The sequence below is a fragment of the Carlito syrichta genome, unplaced genomic scaffold (genome assembly GCF_000164805.1).
Source record: "Carlito syrichta isolate Samal-C Ts95f unplaced genomic scaffold, Tarsius_syrichta-2.0.1 Scaffold311975, whole genome shotgun sequence".
Classification (NCBI taxonomy): Eukaryota; Metazoa; Chordata; class Mammalia; order Primates; family Tarsiidae; genus Carlito; species Carlito syrichta.
This window is the reverse complement of record NW_007256071.1, coordinates 646,532-668,013: the sequence shown is the minus strand read 5'-3', so window position 1 is coordinate 668,013 and position 21,482 is coordinate 646,532. Positions and strand designations below refer to the sequence as shown.

The 21,482-nt window shown below is 51.2% G+C and overlaps 1 long non-coding RNA gene across 1 annotated transcript in view; it reads right to left on the bottom strand.

Moving 5' to 3' along the window:
* Positions 1 to 469: 469 nt before the first annotated feature.
* LOC103271886 overlaps positions 470 to 21,482 on the bottom strand; it is a 102,983-nt gene continuing 81,970 nt past the window's right edge. Inside the window, exon 3 of the long non-coding RNA XR_505081.1 lies at positions 470 to 541. This is a non-coding gene — a long non-coding RNA (uncharacterized LOC103271886). The remainder of the gene's footprint in view (positions 542 to 21,482) is intronic.

The following is a 21,482-nucleotide window of genomic DNA, read 5'->3' as shown; positions in this document are numbered from 1 at the left end:
CCCTTTCCTTATAAATGACCCAGTTTCAAGTATTCTGTTATAAGCAACAGAAAATGGATCAAGACTGGGAGTGAGATTCAGGGAAGGAAGGGCAGCGTCCACAAGGCCCAGTATCTTGGCTTGAGCAATTGGGCAGTGGCCGTGCTATTCACTAGAGAAGAAATGGGCAGCGGCAGTGGGCACCTACAGGTTTATCCTGCCTTGTAGTTAAGGGCATGGTTCTTGGTGGCCTTCCAAGTGCAAACAAGTAGCAGACTGTGGCTAGGATGCCATGGGGTGCTTCACGTGCCGGGCATGTGACAAAGACAGAGAGACCTGGCCCAGGGTCTTGGCCATCCTCCCATGGGAGATCCAGTGAGTCCTCCCTCCCCACTTCCCCGTGGCTCCTCCCTTCCCCCAACTGCCCCACCCCGGGGGCCCAAGATGCTTTGTGGATGAGGTCCTCAGTTACCTTGTCATGTTGCCGGGCCTTTGCAGGAAGGCCTGCATGTTGGGAACTCAGGCGACCCTCTCCCTGGGCAGCATCCGTCAGTTCATTTTCCTGAGACAAAAGAAAGAGACACATGAGAGGGTGCCCTATGTTTAGAGGCCTGGTGGAACACAAGGGTCAAGTGCTCTGACTGGGAGATTACACCCAGGGTTGGGCATTTAGTCTGCAATCCGCAGCTGTGTGCGATTTGGGACTGGTTTTCCTTTTTTCTGACCCATAAGTTTCCCAGTCTACAAAATACCATGGTGTTATACTTTACAATGATAAGAAAATATATATTAAGAAGTTAGTGCAGTGCCTAGCAGATCAATCCCATCTGATTCTCAGTGTACCCACCTGCATTACTTGTCTTATTCTTAAAGAAGAAACAGAACTTCTCACCAATGAAGCTGCTAAGTCAAACTTTGACCTGCCCTTTTCCCCACAAACTCTGCTCCAAACATAAGGCCACAATAAAGAATTAAGAGGAAGCTTTAACATACTTTGCTTACTCAAAAGTAAGATAAACCTATCAAAGAATTACAAATAGCTGGAACACAATATGGTGAGTAGAACTCCTGGAAGCTTCTAGATTCAGAGTCTGGAAATAGGGAGAGAGAAGAAAGAATTCAACCTTTTTAGGTTATCTGAGATTCATCATGTTCTACCTGAGGCAGGACGTCTAACTAAGGTCACTACGTGGCAACTAATACCCCAACCAGGAGGCTGAAAATAATCCGACTTATATCCAGAGCCATGGCTTATAGAAGGTCGCTCACCCACAGAGGCAGGAGAGAGGAGACCCACCAGCTCAATATCAAGACTTGTCCTACTCCTTGATATCACCATGGCATAAGAACTCTGAGCTGCCAGTAGTAAAATCCAATGCAAGACAGAGAGTTCCCAGGTGAGGTGTGGTAACTACAGATAGGTAGGACAAGGACAGTGAGCATAGAAATAGAGAAACTGGAGGTTAAAATCTCCCATTCAAGATGAGTCTCCAAATAGCAATTCAAAACACATAAAGAAAATTAACACTACAAAAAAAATTCCACTAGATCAATAGTTAGGATAAATTTATGTCAAAAGAAATACAAATAATAAGGCAACCAGAAAATGACTTCAACAAGTGAGCTGAGGAATCCTTGCAAAGATAAAAGAAGAAAAAACATCCATTCTAAAAGTTCAAGAAAGATGCAGTCTGGATAATTAGTGACCCATGGTAGAAAGCTCTGGAACCCCACTAGCCATCAGGTCACAGTTTTCTCCCTGCTCCATTCTTTAAGTCTGTTCTCTGTTCACGCCATAAATGAATTGATATATTTGGGCTACCCACCTCTTGAATTGATGTGATTCATCTCCAATATAGTATTTCAAGTGCTCAGTGTTTACACTCCATTCACACAGTAGAAAAGTGGCAAGAAATCATGTGGCTTCAAACATATCCCACAAGGAGAAAGGCTCCTCCTGGCTATTTTGAGGTTCCATATTTCAGTCAACCTTCCCCTCCTCTTGGCCACGATCACTACAGGCTCTGCCACATTTTGGCACCCACCAAGTTTCCACACAATGAAGGAACCTACACACAACTGTGGCTTATTCCTGGGAAATAATGATCCCCCAGCCTCTAGGAGCTGATGATGGCATGCTCTCCTCTTCTCTGACATGTTCCTAATAACACATTTATGGTTGGTTTTCTCAAGTAAAGCAGATGATGACGTCCTGCACTGGCTCCTTGAGAAACCTATGAATGTCCTAGCAAATCCCCAAAGTGGGAATCTCTGGAGGCCATAAGAGGATGGGTGTTTTCATCAAAACACTTGGCAGCTCACCCTGGAGCCCTTACACGCTCCCAGTTCAACTAAGGTCACAATAGCTCAGAGAATTTGAGAATCGGAGGCACTTAAAATAGAGGTTGGGTTATGGGTTCAAATCGCTTAAATACAAACTGGAGCTCCCCAAATGGGGCCTTGGACAAGCTGCCTGGCATTCCAACACTTTGATCTAAGGGTGTAAAAGAACCAACCTATCAGGTGCGTGAGGATTCAAGGACATCGCTCTAGAGCACCAAGCAACCCTCACTGCGCATGATCGAGGTCCAGACATGCAGGCCCCTTCCCTATGGAAGGCACCATTATGACTGCTCACACCTTCCACATTCTGCCACCAAACAGCCACCTAGTTCAGGCCATCCACACCCCTCCACCCCCGCCACTGCCTCATTCAGGAAGAGTGAATTGCAAGAAAGGCACATTGGATACAGAAACAGGGCTAATCTTTTATCCAATTTTCTGGAGGCTGTAGAAATGCCTACATCCATTTATTTTATTTCTATTCCATCTCAGCAATCCGAGGTCAAGTGCTTAACCTGGCGAAATCAATCTTCCCAAGAAAAAAGTTCAGGGCCTGCATCCATCTGGGAGGCACTGAGCCAGAGCAGTGCCACACAGAGGGAGAGAAGCAGCACCTCCCCCCATGCAGCCCCCAAACTGGTCCCAGCAGGAATGGGCACTTGGGGTACCACGCGCCATCCTGGTCCCCTCCTGTCCCCCAAAGAGCCAGTCACAGAGAAGTCTACTGACACACTGCATCATCTCAAAACAGACAGTCCCCCACTCCATGCTTCAAGAATCATAGACTAGCCCAGCACCAAAGCCTGCCCTACAGCGATGCTGAAAGAAACCCATTCACTGACAAAGACATCATGATAAAGGCCCAAAGGAAGAGCAAATGTACCAGACGGCACCTCCTCAGACTACGTGAGCATTCATCGGAAGACGAACATCCTTCCAATTCATCCATCCCCGAAGAAGTCTGGGACAGCATGGGAGGGGCGTGAGATTTCAGACTTTGGTCCTCACTGCCCCTGCAGAAGCACAGACACTACTAGGACATGCATATACTTGCAGGCCTCAGGGGAAGTTCAGAAAACGCAGACTGCTCACCCTTCCAATCCGATTAAGATGCTGAAATGCAGCGAGACTTACCCTGGAAAGCCTCATAACTGACCCTGCAGGGCTGAGCTGTTCACCCAGGGAAGGGACCACTGCCCCAGTTAGATCAAGCCTTTCTGAATTAATCAGCACCTCCCGAGAAATGTCACCAGGCAAGACAGAGCTCACGTTTGTGTCGGGCGTGTGCTTGAGACCAGAAGGCATCCGAAAGGTGTGGCTTATAGTCGCCACACCACAAAACCAGTCTCCAAGCAGCCAGTGCGGCACCAGCTTTGACAATTCCCAGGAGGAGGAGGAAGAGGAGGACCGGGTGGATTTAACACAATCTGACACTCCTGTCTGAGCAACAGGGGTTTCCACAGCCCAGGGTGAGGCAGCCAGCAGGCAGGGCCTCAGAGCACACATGTACATACATGGTTCCACACTGCCATATAACAGATGCCCCACTGTGTCCCCTTGCTGTGGCGTTCTGATACTTTGACGATGATCACACCTAAGTGCCCAGTCATTGACTTGGATGACTCATGCCCACAGCCTGTATGGCGAGTTCGTGACACATGTGCTGCCAGGACGGGGAGGGACTTTCCAAATTCTGGCGGCACGCCCCTCCGCCTCAGTCTCACCCTGAAACAACCGTTGTGATGCAGCCCCCGAGCCGTCTGTCTTTCTGCTTCTTTGGATACGTGACAGCTTCCTTTCCCAGGGGAGAACTCAGAGCACTGCGGTGGAAATGGTTGTAATCATGGCTCCTCTAAGCCTAAAGTCATGCAAGGCGAGAGGGTTTGGGGTTTCCTGGACAGTGATGCCCAAGGAGACGGCCCTGGCCTATTCCCTAAGGACCAGAAGGAGCAGTTTGCTGGATGGCACTGTCTGCAGCCACAGCTGGGAGGTTGCTTCTTCTTTCCACTTTGTGGGTGGACACACACAGGACCCAGGACCTCAGGACCAGGGCCGTGTGCTGGCCTGGGCACGCTGGGGCTGGATTTGGGACAGCTAGGCCTGGACCCTCGACACCATCCCCACGGGACAGCCACACAACGTGCCATTCCCCCCGTGGGGTGACCACACAACTTGCCGGTTATGGACACTTTTTAACCCATGAACACCCACTCATATATTCAATAGGAACAGCCTTATTTGATTTTCTAGCTGTTAGGAAGCAAAATTATCAGCAAGAAACAAATTCTGATGAGGACAAGAGAGGAAGGAAAGCGTTATGGCAAGAGTTTCTTTGGGTTGGTTTGGTTTTTTGTTTCTGTTTATTTTTTTGAGGGACAGGGTCTCCACACATCACCCAGGCTGGAGTGCAGTGGCACAATCACAATTCAATACAGTCTCGAATTCCTGGAATCAAGCGATCCTCCCTCTTCTGCCTCCTGAGTAGCTGGGACTACAGGCTTGCACCACCATGCCTGGCTAATTTTGTTGAATTAATTTTTTTAAGGAAATTGAGTCTTGCTATGTTGCCCAGGCTGATCTTGAACTCCCGGCCCCAAGAGAGTCTCCCGCCTCGGGCTCCCAAAGCACTGGAAATACAAGTGTGAGTCATGGCACCCAGCCAAGGCAAAAGTTTCAAACCCAACTGCCCACAAGACAGAGGTGTGTAACACACCGGGGTGGACAGGGTCAGATAGATGCAGGAGCATTCCAGAGGACAGGGGACGTGGCCAATGCCAGAGCCCAGGCCCCATCCTAAGAGGCCATGCTCCATGGGGACAAGAGAGTCCCTGGGGCACCGTTTTGAGAAGACTTTGGGTTTCTACCTGAAATATCCCTGAGTGGATATGTTGGCTGCCCCTTCAAATGCTCCCTCCCCAAACCAAAATGTCTACGGGATGAGTTTGGCTTAAAGATGGGCACTTGACGGAAGCTGCCAGACCTGTTTGGTATCCAAGCATCATGGCGGGAGGGGAGGTGCAGAGACCCCAGTGCAGGGTGCGGACCCCCTCAGGCAGAGGCGCCTTTGGGTCTCATGCTGCCTGGGCCACCTGCCGGGCCGTGCTGGGGCCCCAGATCTGCCTTTTGAGGTCCTTCCCCGCAGCATGTCTCCACTTGGAGATGGGCTCTTACAGGGATCAAGGTTCATTGAGGTCAGAGGGCGGATCCTAGTCCAAGAGGTCAGTGATCCCCAGAGGAAGCCCTGGGTCTCTCTCCACCCCTCCGTCTGCCTTCCCGCCTTCTCCCCCTCCTTCTCGTTCCCTCTCTCTTCCTCTCTCTCCTTCTCTCCCTTCCCTTCCTCTCTTACTGTCTCACTTTCTCCCTCTCGCTCCCTCTGCTTCTCTTTCTCTTTTGTTCTCTCTCTCTCTCCCTGTCTTTCTGTCTCTCCCTCTCTCTCCCTCCCCTATGTGTGTCCCTCTCTCTTCTCCCCGCCCTGCCACGTGAGCACATGGTAGGAAGACAGTCACCTCCAAGCCAGGCAGAGACCCTCACTGGAGACGGAATCACCCAGAACCTGGTCCTGGACTTCCGGCCTCCAGAACCTTTGTTGAAACCCCTGGTCTGTGGGGTTTTGCATGGTGGCCCAAGCCAGTCTCCACCCCTGCCTGAAATGCTGAGACGTGGACTGGAGTTTCCCAAGAGCAGCTCAAAGCACACACGTCAAGGAAGCATTCAGGTCTTCAGAAGACCCACCCAGCCCTGTGAGGACAGATCAGGCCCTTGTCTCAGTCGACAAGACGGCCATGCCCTGGAGGGAAACCACCCAGGCAGGAAAAACCCTTTCTACCAGTCACTTCCCATCCTAGTCACCTCTATTAAGTCCTGGTGTGGTTGCTGGCACGGGGCTCAGGGACCCTGAGACGTGGGTGAGAAGCATTCCCTGCCCCTAGCCTCGGGGGCCTAGCAGGTAATCAGGGCATCCAGTGCCAGATGATGGAAGTGCCAGTGACTATAGGAGGCAGGGGAGGACCTCTAGTCTTCCCTGAGATGAACCTGATCCCAGGGAATGGGTGAGGGGTCACCCAGAAGAAACACACAATGCAGGCTGATCCAAGAACACTTTATTTCTGGCCCTCGGGATCCAGCATGGGCCCTGACTGCGGGATCTGAGCCCTCAACCCCAGTCTCCAGCGACAGTGGACAGGCCCCAGGGGTAGAACCCTGGCACAGCCTCTGCTCCTGGCCTCCACTGGGCTGCCTTGGAAGGCCATCAAGGGCTGGCGTGGTGCTCCCAGCCCCAGAGGTGGGCGCTGCTTCTGAAGGGGAGGCCCGGGCAGGAGGCCCTTCAAGAGAGAGTGGACACATAACTAGATGCCGAGTCTTTTGGACAGCAGGGGCGCCATCAGCTCTCATACAGTGGGCGGTTCTTCCCAGGGCATAGTTGTCCACACCCTGCTGATTCATCAACCCCCCCCCCGCCACGTGACTCCTGGGGCAGGGATAGGGCGGGCCAGGAGGCCTGGAGGGGCGAGGTAGGTGAGGGCTATGCTCCACATGTCCAGGAGGGAGCGTTTGATCTAGAATGAAATGCAGGAAACACAGAAGGTTTTCAAGTAAAATAAACAGCCCAATGATATTTATCCTAGAGAAACACTGTCCTGATGCTGAAGGATTGAGAAGCATGGCTGGAACCAGTTGGATTCTCGGTCACTTAGAGGGTGATGCCGGCGTTCTCATCTGAGATGATGGCCCAAATGGGGCGGGGGGGAAGGAGGAAGGATCCAGAGATCCTCAAAGAAACTGAAATTGCAGGGCTTGGCAACTGGAGTGGAGAATGGCTGGATCTAGCTAGGGGCTGGAGGTGCAGGGGTAGGGAGGGAGGACTTACTTGTGGGTTTAGGAATGGGACACTGAGTCAGCTGGGCCTGGGCAGTGTGGCATGCCTCGGTGAGACCTCACAGGAACCAGTTCCCACACGACCTAGAACCCAGGGCTGGAGCCTGGATGAGACCCCTGCAGAAGTTGCACTCACACAGATGCCACCGAGTCACGGCAGGCGTGAGAATCGCCGGGGCCCAGGACAGAGCTGAGAGAAAAGTGGATGTTAGGCTTGAGCATGAGAAGGAAAGCGTGCCCTTGGTGGCGGGGTGGACGCAGCAGGAGGTCATTATCCTAAGCAAATTAACCCAGAAGCAGAAAACCAAATACTATGTGTTCTCACTTATACATGGGAGCTAGACACAGGGCACATGTGGGCATAAGGGCGGAATGACAGACTCCGGGGACTCTGTGGGAAGGAGGGAGGGGCGAGGGCTGAGAAACCATCCAGTGGGTCCACTACCCGGATGACAGGTTTCATGGAAGCCCAGACCTCGGCACCACACAACAGACCCACGTGACACCCCTGAACGTGGCACGTGACACCCCTGAATGTGGCACGTGGCATTAAAAGAAATCATGGGCCCGAGAGGCCCCTTGAGAGACCAGACATGTGACACCCCAGGGGCGAGGGACTGGAGCTTTGAGGGTCAAGGTCAGAAGGTCAGATGCTGCTGGCCAAGCAGTCGGATGAGGACCCCACAGCACCTGAGGGTTGCAGCAGCCGGGATAGCTCCCACGGCCTCTGAGAAAGGTGCTGGAGAGGCAGAAGCAGAGGCCGCATCCCACAGGACGGAGGGGAAGATAGTGGGAGGAGAGAGACCTCTGCAGAGCTGGGAAGAAGCAGAGGGAGAAGAGGAGCTTGGAATCTGAGCCTCCGAGGGGCGGGGACGGAAGGCTCTGGGGGAACAGAGTCTGTGACGCCACCTTGCTCCCAGGGGCTCAAACAATCCCCCCGCCTCGGCCTCCCAAAATGCTGGGTGGGAATAGACAGATGGAAATGGCCAGGAATCCCAGTCCAGGCTGAGGGCAGGGGTGCTTTAAGGGGGCCATGGGACGCAATGGGCCTGATGGGAGAGTGCAATGACAGGAGAGAGCAGCACCGGCACTTGGGGACGAGACCTCAGGAGGAGGACCCCATAGTCCCGGCTTCCACGCCGAGCCAAGATCAAGCTGAGCTCTTTTTTTCCTCTTTAAAATTTCATCCATCCTTTATTGCAGCACTGTTTGCAATAGCAAAAACAGGGGCCAACCCTACTGTACATCAAAAGTAGACAAGATAAAGACTAGGTGTCCATATACATGATGGAATATTATGCAGCCATAAAGAAGAACAAAGTCATGGACTTTGCAGTCATTGGATGGAGGTGGAGTCCATCAAACTTAGTGACCTGTCACAGAAACAAAGAACCAAATACCACATGCTCTCACTCATAAGTGGGCCCTGGACATTGATCCCAATGACACAAGGGAGGGGTCCGCAGTCGTGGGATATTTCCGGGGGATGGTGGGGAAAAACACAAAGGGAACCTAAACCAGGGGACGTGAGAATCAGCTAGAAGCCCAAGCTTTACCTGCACATACATCACTTATGTACCTAATCCTGACTTTTATCCCACATCTTTATAATAAATTAAATTAACTTTTTTGTTTTTTGAGTTGGAGTCTCACTCAGTCGCCCAGACTGGAGTGCAGTGGCCGCTCCCGGCCACCACAGCCTCGCCTCCTGGGCTCCGGCGATCCTTCCGCCTCAGCCTTCCGAGTAGCCGGAATTACAGGCACGCGCTACCACGCCCGGCTGATTTTTTGATTTATTGTAGAGATGAGGTCTCGCCGCCCAGGCGGGTCTTGAACCCGCGGGCTCAGGCCATCCACTCACCTCAGCCTCCCAAAGGCGCGGGATGACAGGCTGAGCCACTGAGCCCGGCTTAATAAATTAAATTAAATTAAATCTCATCATTCTCACGACAGCCCGGGAGGGAGACACGACTGTTACCGCACTTGTCATGTGAGGTAACTGAGGCCTGAGGAACTCAGGGTCCTGAGCAAGTAGCCCCCACCTGCAAGTGGAGGAGTGGGGTGGAGACCAGCTGGGCAGCCCCCGAGCCGGAGACCCTCACTTCCTGCGTCCAACACCACTCTGAATCTTGTGTGAAGAGAAACATCCAGCAGCTCCCTTGGGCCTGAGGCTGGATAACAAGACTCAGAAATGTCTCCAGTTGCCAGAGGTGGCGGTACTGGAAGGCCTGGGTGCTACGGCTCACACCTGTCATCCCAGCACTTTGGGAGGCCGAGGTGGGAGGATTGCCTGAGCCCAGGAGTTCAAGACCAGCCAGGGCAAGATAGCGAGAACTCGTCTCTACAAAAAAAAAAAAAAATCAAAAAATTAACTGGGTGTGGTGTCACCAGCATATAGTCCCAGCTACTTGGGAGTCTGAGGCTGGAGAACCGCTTGAGCCCAGGAGGTGGAGGCTGCTGTGAACTATGATCTTGCCACACAAATGAAAGGCCTGGTGCGTTTTTCCTGGAGCTGGAGACTGTAGATATAGCCTGGGGGCCTAAACAATATTTGGGGCATTTTTACGTCCATGAGACCTAAATGAACCCATGCAAGCATAACTCCGTGCCACGTTCCAGCCACACGCCAATGTCCACACGCTGGTCTGCGTGGAGTGGCGCACGGTCTGAAGCGCAGCCATGTTGACTGTCCTGAGATCCCGAGAGGCAGCAAAAGGCAACCCAAGGGCTTCGAGCATGCTCAAGGACCAGAGATTCTGTGGGAGTTTGCAGGAACGCAAGTCCGCCCTAGGCCGACCAAAGACGGCACCGAGCCACCCCCAGAGGGCGCTCTGATGGAGGGTGAGATGTCACCACGAGGGTGACTTTTGCACTTACTGGCGTCTTGGATTTGCTTCTCTCTAAGCTGCTCGTTCGTTTTGGCCTTATGGCTTCGAAAAGCTGGCTAGGCTCGGTGGCTCAGCGTGTAATCCTGCGCCTTTGGGAGGCTGAGGTGAGTGGATTGCCTGAGCCCACGGGTTCGGGACCCGCCTGGGCAATTTGGTGAGACCTCATCTCTACAATAAATCAAAATGAGCCGGGCGTGGTAGCGCACGCCTGTAGTTCCAGCTACTCGGAAGGCTGAGGCGGAAGGTGGCGGGAGCCCAGCAGGTCGAGGCTGTGGTGGCCGGGATCGTGCCACTGCACTCCAGTCGGGGTGACAGAGTGAAACTCCGACTCAAAAAAAAAAAAAAAAGGCTGTCAAGATTTTATTACCAGTTTTATCTCTGGCCACATAATTACATTATGAATCCTAAATACCTCATCATCACACACTCAGCTATAGGCTATGTGGTTATAATAGGTGCGTCTGGCATAGCGGTGTTATATAAGAATGATGCAATTATCTATGATAACAACGTATAATCAAAACAACTCGAGTCCACACTCTAGTGCGCTTGGCAATGTGCTTTTCTTCTGTAAAGGCTTCATGAGTGGCTCTAGCCTGGAGGCCTGGGCAGGAAGACTCAGTAGTGGAAGGAAGGGAGGAAAGGCCCTGCGTGGACAGCAGGGAGCAGGGACGGGCAGGGCTGCCACTGTTGGATCCTTAAGTCCCTGAGCCTGGTTCCCTGGAGACCAAGACCAGGGCACTCTGTGTCAGCCCACGGCGTGAAGACCCGCTGAGATGTGAGGCCCTGAGCTAGAGGCCCAGGCCTGCCACTGGCCAAGTGTGATTTGGGGAAAATTGTTTAACCTCTCCAAGTATTCTTGGCAATTTAAACGAGCTAATCTACATAAATGCGTTTTGCAAACTGTCAAGGGCCATTTGCATGTGGAATGTCGTGCCAATACAGGGATGGTCCCCCATCCCAACAAGGCTCAGGCCTCTTGCAGCCAATTTATAGCCAGTTTTCTCTCTGGACACACACACGTTGACATTGTGAGTTGTAAATACATCATCACTTCATACTCAGAGACCAGGTGGTGTCGTTAATATGTCAGTCCAGCATGGGGTGGAGAGGTTGGAGAACAGCCCACAACACTCAGTGCCTTACTGCTTTCAGAGACTCATGCCAACATGCCCCATACACGTGGTTCCTGACCTGTTCGTTAGTGCAGCATTGCCAGATGCCAATAATGCAATTGCAGAGAAGCATATGTGCTATTCAAAGCCATCTTCCTCATGCAGGCTGGAGACAAGCTCGAGTGGAAGCCACAATGCATGAAGCAGGTTCTCACGCGAGCTTGTGACAGCCACGCTCACGCTGTGCATGAGGCTTTTCTCAGTCACTGCATTTAATCAACTTACAGCTACCTCCAAGGCACAGTCTGACTTATTCGCAGAAGAAAAGCAAGTTCAAGTTAACGTTGGTTCACACCGGTCAACACCACCAAAACGCAGGCAGCCCGAAAGCAGCACTTTACCTCCAAAAAGAAGGGGCTGGACTTAGGCGAGAACTAAGGTGCCCCCCAGCTGGGAAGCTAAAATGCTGGAATCCACACACATTTCTGGTGGAGACGCGAAGTGGCACAGCCGCTGTGGAAGACAGCTCGGTGCTTTCTGAGCGTGTTAAAGGGAATTGCCACATGACCCGGTCAATCCCCTCCCTGTTATACACCCCAACACCTCCGAAACAGGCGTTCAAATTCTTGAACACAGATGTTCACAGTAGCAGTGTTCGTAACAGCCATAAATGTGGAAATGACCCAAGGGTTCATCAACAATGAACACATGAAACAAGAGAGGTCTGTCTCTCCATCTGATCGGGTATTGTTCTGCTACGCGAACTGGCTCAGATACGACGGTCCACATAGTGTGTGATCCCATTTACATGACATAGTCAAAACAAAGACAGAAAGTAACTCAGCGGTGACTGGGGGGAGAGGGTGGGGCGAGGCGTGGCTCCTAACGGGCTTGGGGTTTTTTGCTTTGGGATGGTGACAGTGATGTGGAACTGCATAGAGGCAGGACCCCATGGCACAGCGAATGTGCTCAGTGCCACTGAAGTGCTCACTCTAAATGGTTAATTTTAGGTGCTGTGAGGGTTATCTCAATTAAAAAGAATAAAAGATGTCCCCAGGGCCCCCAGCAAGAGCCTGAAGTGTTGCAGGGTGTGTCCCCGACGGCATGTCACTGTGGGCATGTCCCGGATGTGCCAGGATGTCGACCCTTTGAACAACTGTCCTCTAAACACAACCATCCACCGTGCCGGGTCCTCCAGCAATAAACAGCAATCTCCTCCAATGCTAGAGGAGAAAGTTGCCAGGGAACATCCTGGGACTTGTCAGAGTTGTCTCCAGGCTGGCCTCTGTCTCTGGCACTCCCGGGGGTAATTTTTTCTAGATGTGACTTGGATGTCACCTGTTGACTTAACTGAATCCTGCATAAAACATGACTCTGAACTCTACCTGTCCAGCATATGCAACACACAGCAGTTCATGGGCTACATTCCCTAACTCCCGAGATGAGATAATATGACCCGTAATAAAAACATGTCTGCAACAAGGCAGTCATGAATAATAACCTGTCATCCCAGCACTTTGGGAGGCCGAGGCGAGAGGATTGCCTGAGCCCACGGGTTTGAGATCAGCCTGGGCAAACATGGTGAGACCTCATCTCTACAATAAATCAAAAAAAAATTAGCCGGGTGTGGTCATGCATGCCTGTATTTCCGGCTACTTGGAAGGCTGAGGCGGAAGGCTAGCCTAAGCCCAGCAGGTCGAAGCTGTGGTGGCCGTGAGAGTGCCACAGTACTCCAGCCTGGGCCACAGTGAGACTCTGACACAAAAAATAAAAAACTCAACAGCAACAACAAAATAACCAGAGAAAGAGATAAAGAAAGAAAGGGGGAGTAGCATGTGGAAAAACATGCGCCAGAAACCCACATAAACAGGGTTTTTATCCTGGGACTAAACATTCCACATACTCTCTGAATGTGGCAGCCGCTGGTGCAGGAAGATGGGCCAATTATAACTTTGTGAATGTAAGGATGAGCCTCCTACATGTCTTCTACAAATAACATAACCACAAATGAGATGTAAAGGCCTTGGTAAAAATGCATCTGCTGGTCAGGCTCAGTGGCTCAGCCTGTAATCCCAGCACTTTGGGAGGCCGAGGTGAGTGGATTGCCTGAGCCTGCGGGTTCAAGACCAGACCAGGCACCTTGGCGAGCCCTCATCTTTATAATAAAATCAAAAAGTTAGCCAGACTTGGTAGCGGGCGCCTGTAGTTCCGGCTACTTGGAGGGCTGAGGCGGAAGAATCGCCTGAGCCCAGCAGGTCAACGCTGGGGTGGTGAGTGTGCCACTGCACTCCAGTCTAGAGACAGAGTGAGGCTCCTACTCAAAATACAAACAAAAATCCCCAAAACAATGTGTGTGAGAGAGAAAGAGAGAGAGAGAAAGAAAAGGGGGAGCAGAATGTGGAAAAATGTGCACCAGGAACCCACATAAACAGGGTTTTTATCCTTGGACTAAACATTCCACATACACTCTGAGCATGGCAGTCACAGATGCGGGAAGACGCATCTATTATAACTTTGTGAATGTAAGGACAGGCCTCCTACGTGTCTTTTACAAATAACACAGCCACGAACGAGATGGAAAGGCTTCGTTAAAAATGCATCTGCTTGTGCAAGAGATGCCACAATCCTGGTGGCCTCCCTCGGTCACTGGAGTAACTGAAGGTGGTGGCTGTGCCGACCAGTCACAAGGCACATCTGGGCTGTCCATGTACGTGGAGGGAGCAGCCCTGTGTTGCATGCAACTCCCCTGGGAAGCCTCTACCCAGGACCAGTCGCTTCGAATGATGTCAGTTGGGTTTACCTTATTCACAGGGTGACGTGGGACCCCAAGGTGTCAGAGGATGTGTCCTCAGCTGAGGCCAAATCTATCTTCAGCTCATGGCATGGTACATCTGGGGCTGCAGAAATCAGACAAAATCTCTTCCCCCGCGGATGTTTTCAGACACGTTTAAGTCAACTTTTAAATTTGAAGTAAAACACATAAAAACTGCATAAATCAGAGAATAGCTTTATTAATATTTACAAAGTACACACACCTGTATTACCATACCCAGACCGAGAAGTAGAATATTTCCAGGAACCCAACACCACCTCCTCTTGTTTCCTGTCAAGCCCCACCCCCCAAAGGCACCATGGCTCTGTTGCCCTGTTGTTCCAACCCGTGTGAATGGCCCGAGCTCGTCTTTCTAGAGTCTGGGTCTGGCTCTCCTCCTGGGACCGGGATTCACCCATGGGTGTGAAGCAGTCAATTGCTCGACCTCGATGCTGGGTAGCAACCTCTTGATGAATGTTCCAGAATATTCATCTACTTGTGTTCAACAACTGTTGAGCATCAGGAACATTCCAGGTTGGGGCCGCTAAAAATAATGATGCAAAGAACATTCCTGAACGTGACTCCCGGTGGACGTGGGGACATGTTTCTGATGCGCGCTTACTCAGGAAAGGGACTGCTGGGTCCCACGAGCAGCCCGCGGTCAGCTTTTGAGTTTTGAGGGGTGGGGCGCATAGGGGTCCCCGTAACCCCCCAATTCTCAACTCTGGCGCCACCCATGTTTCTCCACGGAAGCCATTCTGGGGTGGTGTGGTGGTAACTTCAGGTGCACGAAGATGGCTCATTCCACCCACGTCACAGATTCCATCTTCAGAAAGCCAAAGGCTCACAAACCCTGGCATGTTACCCTCCCGTGGCAGATCTCAGATCCAGCTTCCCCCGGGAGTCACCTGCTGGTACAACAGCCTGTGCCCAGTGAAGCAGGGGTCACGACTTTGCTGCAAATGGCGCAGCCCACAGTGAACGTGGGCACCGTCATTGGTCTTCTGCTTTTGAAGAGAAACCAGAAATCAATATTTTTATGCAAAACATCCCCCACTTGAGGATGCCAGCGGGGAAGGAAGCCCATCTAAACCCACTCACGGCACATCGGCTGCGCCTGGCCACCTCAGTCCAATGGTCTGTGTCCCGAGTGGCACCAGAACCTCCCGCACCCACCACCAGGTAGTCGCCTTCCGGAGGAGCTCAGAGGTCTCCAGCTCACTCCTCAGTGAGCAGCTGCTGCCCAGACTTTAACATGACCGTGTGTTGTTGTGTGTCATTTGTGGACATCGTGGTCCCCAGAGCCAAGGTGAGGTGTTTCTCGCTTTCTTCTATTTGCCTGTATATCGGTGCTGCTGCTGCTGTTGTGTTGTGTAAATATACCGTGTAGCAGGGAAGTCTGGGCGTTTAGGGTAAGCATCTCCTGAACAAGGTACCTTGTACCCACCAAGGAATCTTGCATTCCTCCAGCCCTTCTCACATTTGGGAGTCTCCCACATCCATTCTCCACACTGTATGCCCCTGAGTACACACTGCTGAGCTCTCCCTTGTGACATGGTGTGTGGCCTTCTGCTTCTGAGTAAATTCATGGAGGATAACGGCCTCCGGCTCCATCCATGTTGCTACAAAGGACACGATTTCGTTCTTTTTATGGCTGAATGGTATTTCATCACACACACACACACACACACACACACACACACCCCACGTATTCTTTTCCCACTCATCAGCTGATAGATGCTTCGGTGGGCTCCGTAACTGTGCTGTTGTGAGTGGTGCTGTGATGAGCATCTGAACACCAGTGTCTTTCTGATATGATGATGCTTTTCTTTGGTGGAGACACCCCATAGGGGATTGCTGGAGGAAATGGTAGCTCTAATTTTAGTTCTCTGAGAAATCTCCATACTGTTTTCCATAGAGGTCGTACTCATTTACCTTCCCAGTGTATAAGCAGCAGTGTATAAGCAGCAGTGTACAAGCAGCCTCACCAACATCTGTTACTTTTTGACTTTCTAGCAGTCATTCTGATGGGTGTAAGATTCCACTTGTTTTAATTCTCCAGACTTTGCATCTCAATATTGCTTTAAGCCAAGACCTGTTTTAAATGAGCATGTTGGAGCTCCAATCTGTATCTTAAATGAATCATAACCTATTCTTGCAAGGGTCTGCCTGAGTCTTACATGGTCAACAAATAGGCCTGGGAAGACAGACACCACCTGGTGAGCTCAGAGGACCCAGGAGTATGAACACATATGCTGAGCTTGGAGTCCATGCTCCACAGTCCATGTCTTTTGTCCCGGGACCCTGGACATGTCATGTCTGCAGTGCCAATGTCAGGGCATTGGCCTCCTGACAGCTGTGGCCTCCTGAAGGTTAAGCTTCTATAGGTTTGACTCAGAGTAAAGGTGGTATGTATGTTAGCAAAGCTGCATTCAGGGCCACGAAGCAAAACTTTCCCAAGCTGGGCTATGCTGCTGTGATAATTTTAGGTGGTGCACAGACCTGGCATTTTTTTTTTCCATTGGCTCACATCCTGAGAAAGTTACCCCCTTCCCAACCCTTGCAGGCCTCTGCAGGGGGCCTGGGCAGTGAGGGAGGGGGACACTGGCCCTCCTAGCAACTCCCTCCTTATTTAGCCAACACAGAGCCAGCGGTGGCCTCCCAGGCTTGGGCCGGACACTGCCCGTAGTCTTTCACTAGTTGCCTTCTTTCTAGCCTCTACTTTTCCAGTGAGATTAAATATACAACCCGTGACATGGGTTTCCACTTAGAGAGTGTTACAAGAACACTGAGCTTATATGTGAAAAGTCTCGGAAAAATGAATCCATGGTGTTTCCTGATGAGAAAAGCCGAGGATCGTGGAGGTGAGACAAGACACACTCTGGGCACGTGCGTTGCACGGGCAGAGCGCGGACCTGCCACAAGTCTGGGCGTTGAAGCGAGGTGGCCGGGTGGCCATGAGCACAGTGCTCGGGGTGTCTGTGTGGCAGTTCTGCCCGGGGAGCTGGGTTTGCCTGCCACGTCTATCACAGAAGAGATTGTGGAGCGGAAGATGTGGGCTTTAGAGAAAGAGGCTTAGGAGGACAACAACACCCAGGACCCACACTTGACCTGCACAAGCCTCATAAGCACCCAGCGCTTGGGCCAGCTTACTTAATGCTTTGCAACAAGCCTGTAAAATGTGGCACTAAATGTAACCCTATGTGACAGGTGGAAAGGATAAGGTACAGGACAGTCAAGTGACAGGGAGGGAAGGAGGGAGGGAGGGAAAGCATGACCTGGGGAGCGGGTGGAGGTTCTCATCCACAGATGTAAATAATATTTGGAGTCAAAAAATGGCACCTGCCGGTCATCCCGTCTTCTGAAATGTAGAAGACCCCATAACAGGTTGACCCTTCTAACCCCCATGCTTAGCAATGACTGACTCCGTATATCCACAGTAACAGAACCTCAAGCGTGAAGACACCCTCTGGCCTGGTTTCATGAATTCCCTTCTGGAAGCGGCTTCCAACATGCTGGAGAATCCTTTTTTAGCATCAAAAACTTTCACCGTCACACCCCAATGACATGGCAGCGTTTGGACATTTATTTATTTATGCTACGATCAACCATTGTCTGACCCCAGCGATAATCTATTCCTCAACTAACTCCCGGCCCTGGTAGAGAAATCACTCCTGATCTGTACAGTCCAATATGGTAGCCACTTCTGGCTATTCAATTTTAAATCTAAGCTAATTTAAAACAAATACAATTGACTGAGTGTTGTGGAATGCCAAGCACTTTGGAATGTCAAGGTGGAGGGATCACTTGAGCCCAGGTCGTGAGACCTTGTCCCTACAAAGAAAATTTTTTAAAGAATTAGTCAGCAGCCGGGCTCGGTGGCTCAGCCTGTAATCCCGCGCCTTTGGGAGGCTGAGGTGAGTGAATTGCCTGAGCCCGCGGGTTCGAGACCCGCCTGGGCAGCGAGACCTCATCTCTACAATAAATCAAAAAATCAGCTGGGCTTGGTGGTGCATGCCTGTAATTCCAGCTACTCGGAAGGCTGAGGCGGAAGGATCACCGGAGCCCAGCAGGCCGAGGCTGCGGTGGCCGGGAGCGGCCACTGCACTCCAGTCTGGGCGACAGAGTGAGATTCCAACTCAAAGAAAAAAAAAAGTATTAGTCAGCATGGTGGCACATACCTATAGTCCCAACTACTCAGGAGGTTGAGGTTGGAGGATCGCCTAAGCTTGGGAGTTCCAGGCTGCAGTAAGATATGATCACCCCACTGCACTCCAGCCTGAGCGACAGAGCGAGCTGTCCCCAAAACAAACAAAACAAAAAATTAAATAAACACATCAAATCAAATTCCAGATACAGAGCTTAACTCCCTCTAGAGCACGGGCTGGATGGAGCAACTTGCTTTCAGAGATGAGTGTGTGAAAAGCACGGTTACTTTGCAGTGGGGGAAGGTCGGCGGACCCACTTAGCCAAGTGACCAGGGTCACATGGCAGCAATGGGTCCTGCTCCTTACTCATTTCTGCACTACCCAGTGTGATGTAGGGGGGGACCCTTTGCCTCTGTGTTGTCCAAAAACCTAGAAAGCCAATGTGATCATGAGGAAACACCAGACCACCCCAAAGGGGGGACATTCTGTCACCCCCCTGGCCGATCCTGTTCACTAGTGCCAAGGCCAGTAAGTCCCGAGGAGAGGCTGAAAAATGGTCACCATCCAAGTAGACTGTGGAGGCGTGATCCCAGAGCAAAACGGCGGGGCCGCCAGGGCAGCGCATGCCCTGGCTCTGCCAGGAGGATGCCAGCAGGCGCTGGGCAGGTGCCAAGCAGACATGAGGCCACGGTCTGTCTTACCAGCTTTGCCCCGGGAGTTCCACTCTCTGCCTCTGTGGGCGCATTCACAAGAGTGAGACCCGTGCTGCCCCTGGCGTGGACAGCGTTGGGAGGGGACGGGGAGGAAGTGGTTTTCCATGTTCAAGTGTGAGGTCAATGAAGGTTCAGGGTAGACCCAGGAGGCTTCGAGCTCTGCCACACACAGCAAGTGACTTAACAGATCCGAGTCCCACTTCCCTCTCCTGAGACATGAGCACACGCTCCAAGCCCTTGCAGGTCACCAGGAGGGTTAAACCACCAGCCTCTACAAAGGACCCTGCGGGATATCAGAAGGAAATGCATGGAGGTTTCTATCTGCCCCACTCAGAAGGCACTAACCAAGTGGGACTCAGGTGCATCTCGGGGCGCAAAGGAATACTCTGGCCATCTACTCCTCAGTTGCAGGCACTGCTTTTCAGGGAAGGGAACAGGATGGCCCATCTGTCTGCAGTGGAGGGGCCGTGGAAGCGTCCACTTCGGCCTGAGGATGGAGCCCAGGGCTGCTCCCACTCAGGCTGGACTCAGGTGACGGGTTTACAGGTTACAAGCCGCTTGCTCCTTCCTCCCCGGGTGGGATTGTCAACAAACGCCCTGGTTCCATGTTAAATCACACAGGATCATTGGACACCGAGAGCCGACAACAGCGAAATGCAGAGTCCCCAACATGGAAGACGGATGAACTGGTGCTCCCACTGGCTGGGGAAGGGGGACAGCAGGACAGGGATGCTGCCCCTATATGGGGCCCCAGAGACCTGAACAGTCATTCACTTAAAATAGGAATTTAATATACAAATGAAAGAAAGCGAATAACACTTTTAAATGTCGATGCTATATCTGCTATATAAGTATCGTCAAAAGCTTTCTGGTTAAAAAAAAATCAAGCCGGGCTCGGTGGTTCAGCCTGTAATCCCAGCCCTTTGGGAGGCTGAGGTGAGTGGACTGCCTGAGCCCGCGGGTTCGAGACCCACCTGGGCAATTTGGCGAGACCTCATCTCTACAATAAGTCAAAAATTAGCTGGGCATGGTAGCGCGTGCCTGTAGTTCCAGCTACTCGGAAGGCTGAGGAGGAAAGATCGCCGGAGCCCAGCAGGTCGAGGCTGCAGTGGCCGGGAGCGGCCACTGCACTCCAGTCTGGGTGACAGAGTGAGACTCCAACTAAAAAAAAAAAAATCAGGCAATCTGGCAGTCCCGGGTCTCCTATCCACACTGTCACGAAGAGCTGCAAACCTCCATGTGTTTGTCTCTGGCCCTGACTCTCCTTACTCATTTCTGCACTCCCCAGAGGTCGCACATGAATGACATGCAAGGGTCACATGGGGATCCAGATGTGCGTCCCTCCCCCCACTCACCCACCTGGTGGCTGTTGTGCCGGAGTCTGCGCTCTCAGCCCTTGAGCATCGGTGCTATAATAAGCACGTGTGTTTTCTAAAATGGTAGAGTGGATTTTATAGCCTCTGCATCAACAGAGTGAGTCATGGCATCACAGATCTGCAGGACCAGCGGCCGCTCTGTTTTGCAACCATTCCCAGCTCGCCCAGGAGGCACGGCAGCCACCCGCGTGGCTTCCTGGTCGCGCTTCTCCCCCTCCTGCAACCTGGGGTCAGCGTGGAGCCTCTGGGTGTCCAGCACTCAAGGAAGTGTGAGGAGTTGGGGTGCCAGAGTCGGCAGGGCAGGACTGAGGCTGGCAGGATGGCCAGTGAGTGGCGACTTTCCACACCAGCATCAGCAAACTATAGCCAGTGAGCCAAGACCGGCCTGCTCTGAGCCTGTGAATAAAGTTTTATTGGAACATATCCAGGTTCCGGCACTGACAAAAAACCCCACCATCATAGAGCTTTTTATATTATTTGGGTTTCCCTCTTTATTTCCCTACATACATTTTATATATATATAGCAGTGTCAGTGAATGCGTGTATATAGCATATTTATGTTCTATGTACAATATATATATAGTCAGCAAAGCTCAGTGCCTCAACCTGTAATCCCAGCACTTTGGGAGGCCAAGGCTAGTGGACTGCCTGAGCCCACGGGTTCGGGATCCACCCGGGCAACTTGGCAAGACCTCAGCTCTACAATAAATAAAAAATTAGCCAGGCATGGTAGCACACGCTGGTAGTTCCAGCTACTTGGAAGGCTGAGGCAGAAGAATCGCCAGAGCCCAGCAGGGCAAGGCTGCGGTGGCCAGGAGCATGCCACTGCACTCTAGTCCAGGTGACAAAGTGAGACTCCAACTCAAAACAAAACAAAACAAAACAAAACAACAACAAAAATATATATATATATAGTCAGTGAATGTGTATATATGACATTATATCCATATACTATATATAATATATACATATAAAAAGTGTCAGTGAATGCATATATAACACATTTATATACTATATACAGAATACAAATATAACATATATCTATATATTCTACATGACATACAACATACATCTATATATTCTACATGACATATAGCATATAACTATATATTCAACATGACATTTAACATATATCTATATATTATATATAAATATACATATAGAAACAGTGTCAATGAATGCATATATGGCATTTATATATATATATATATATATATATATATATGTATATAT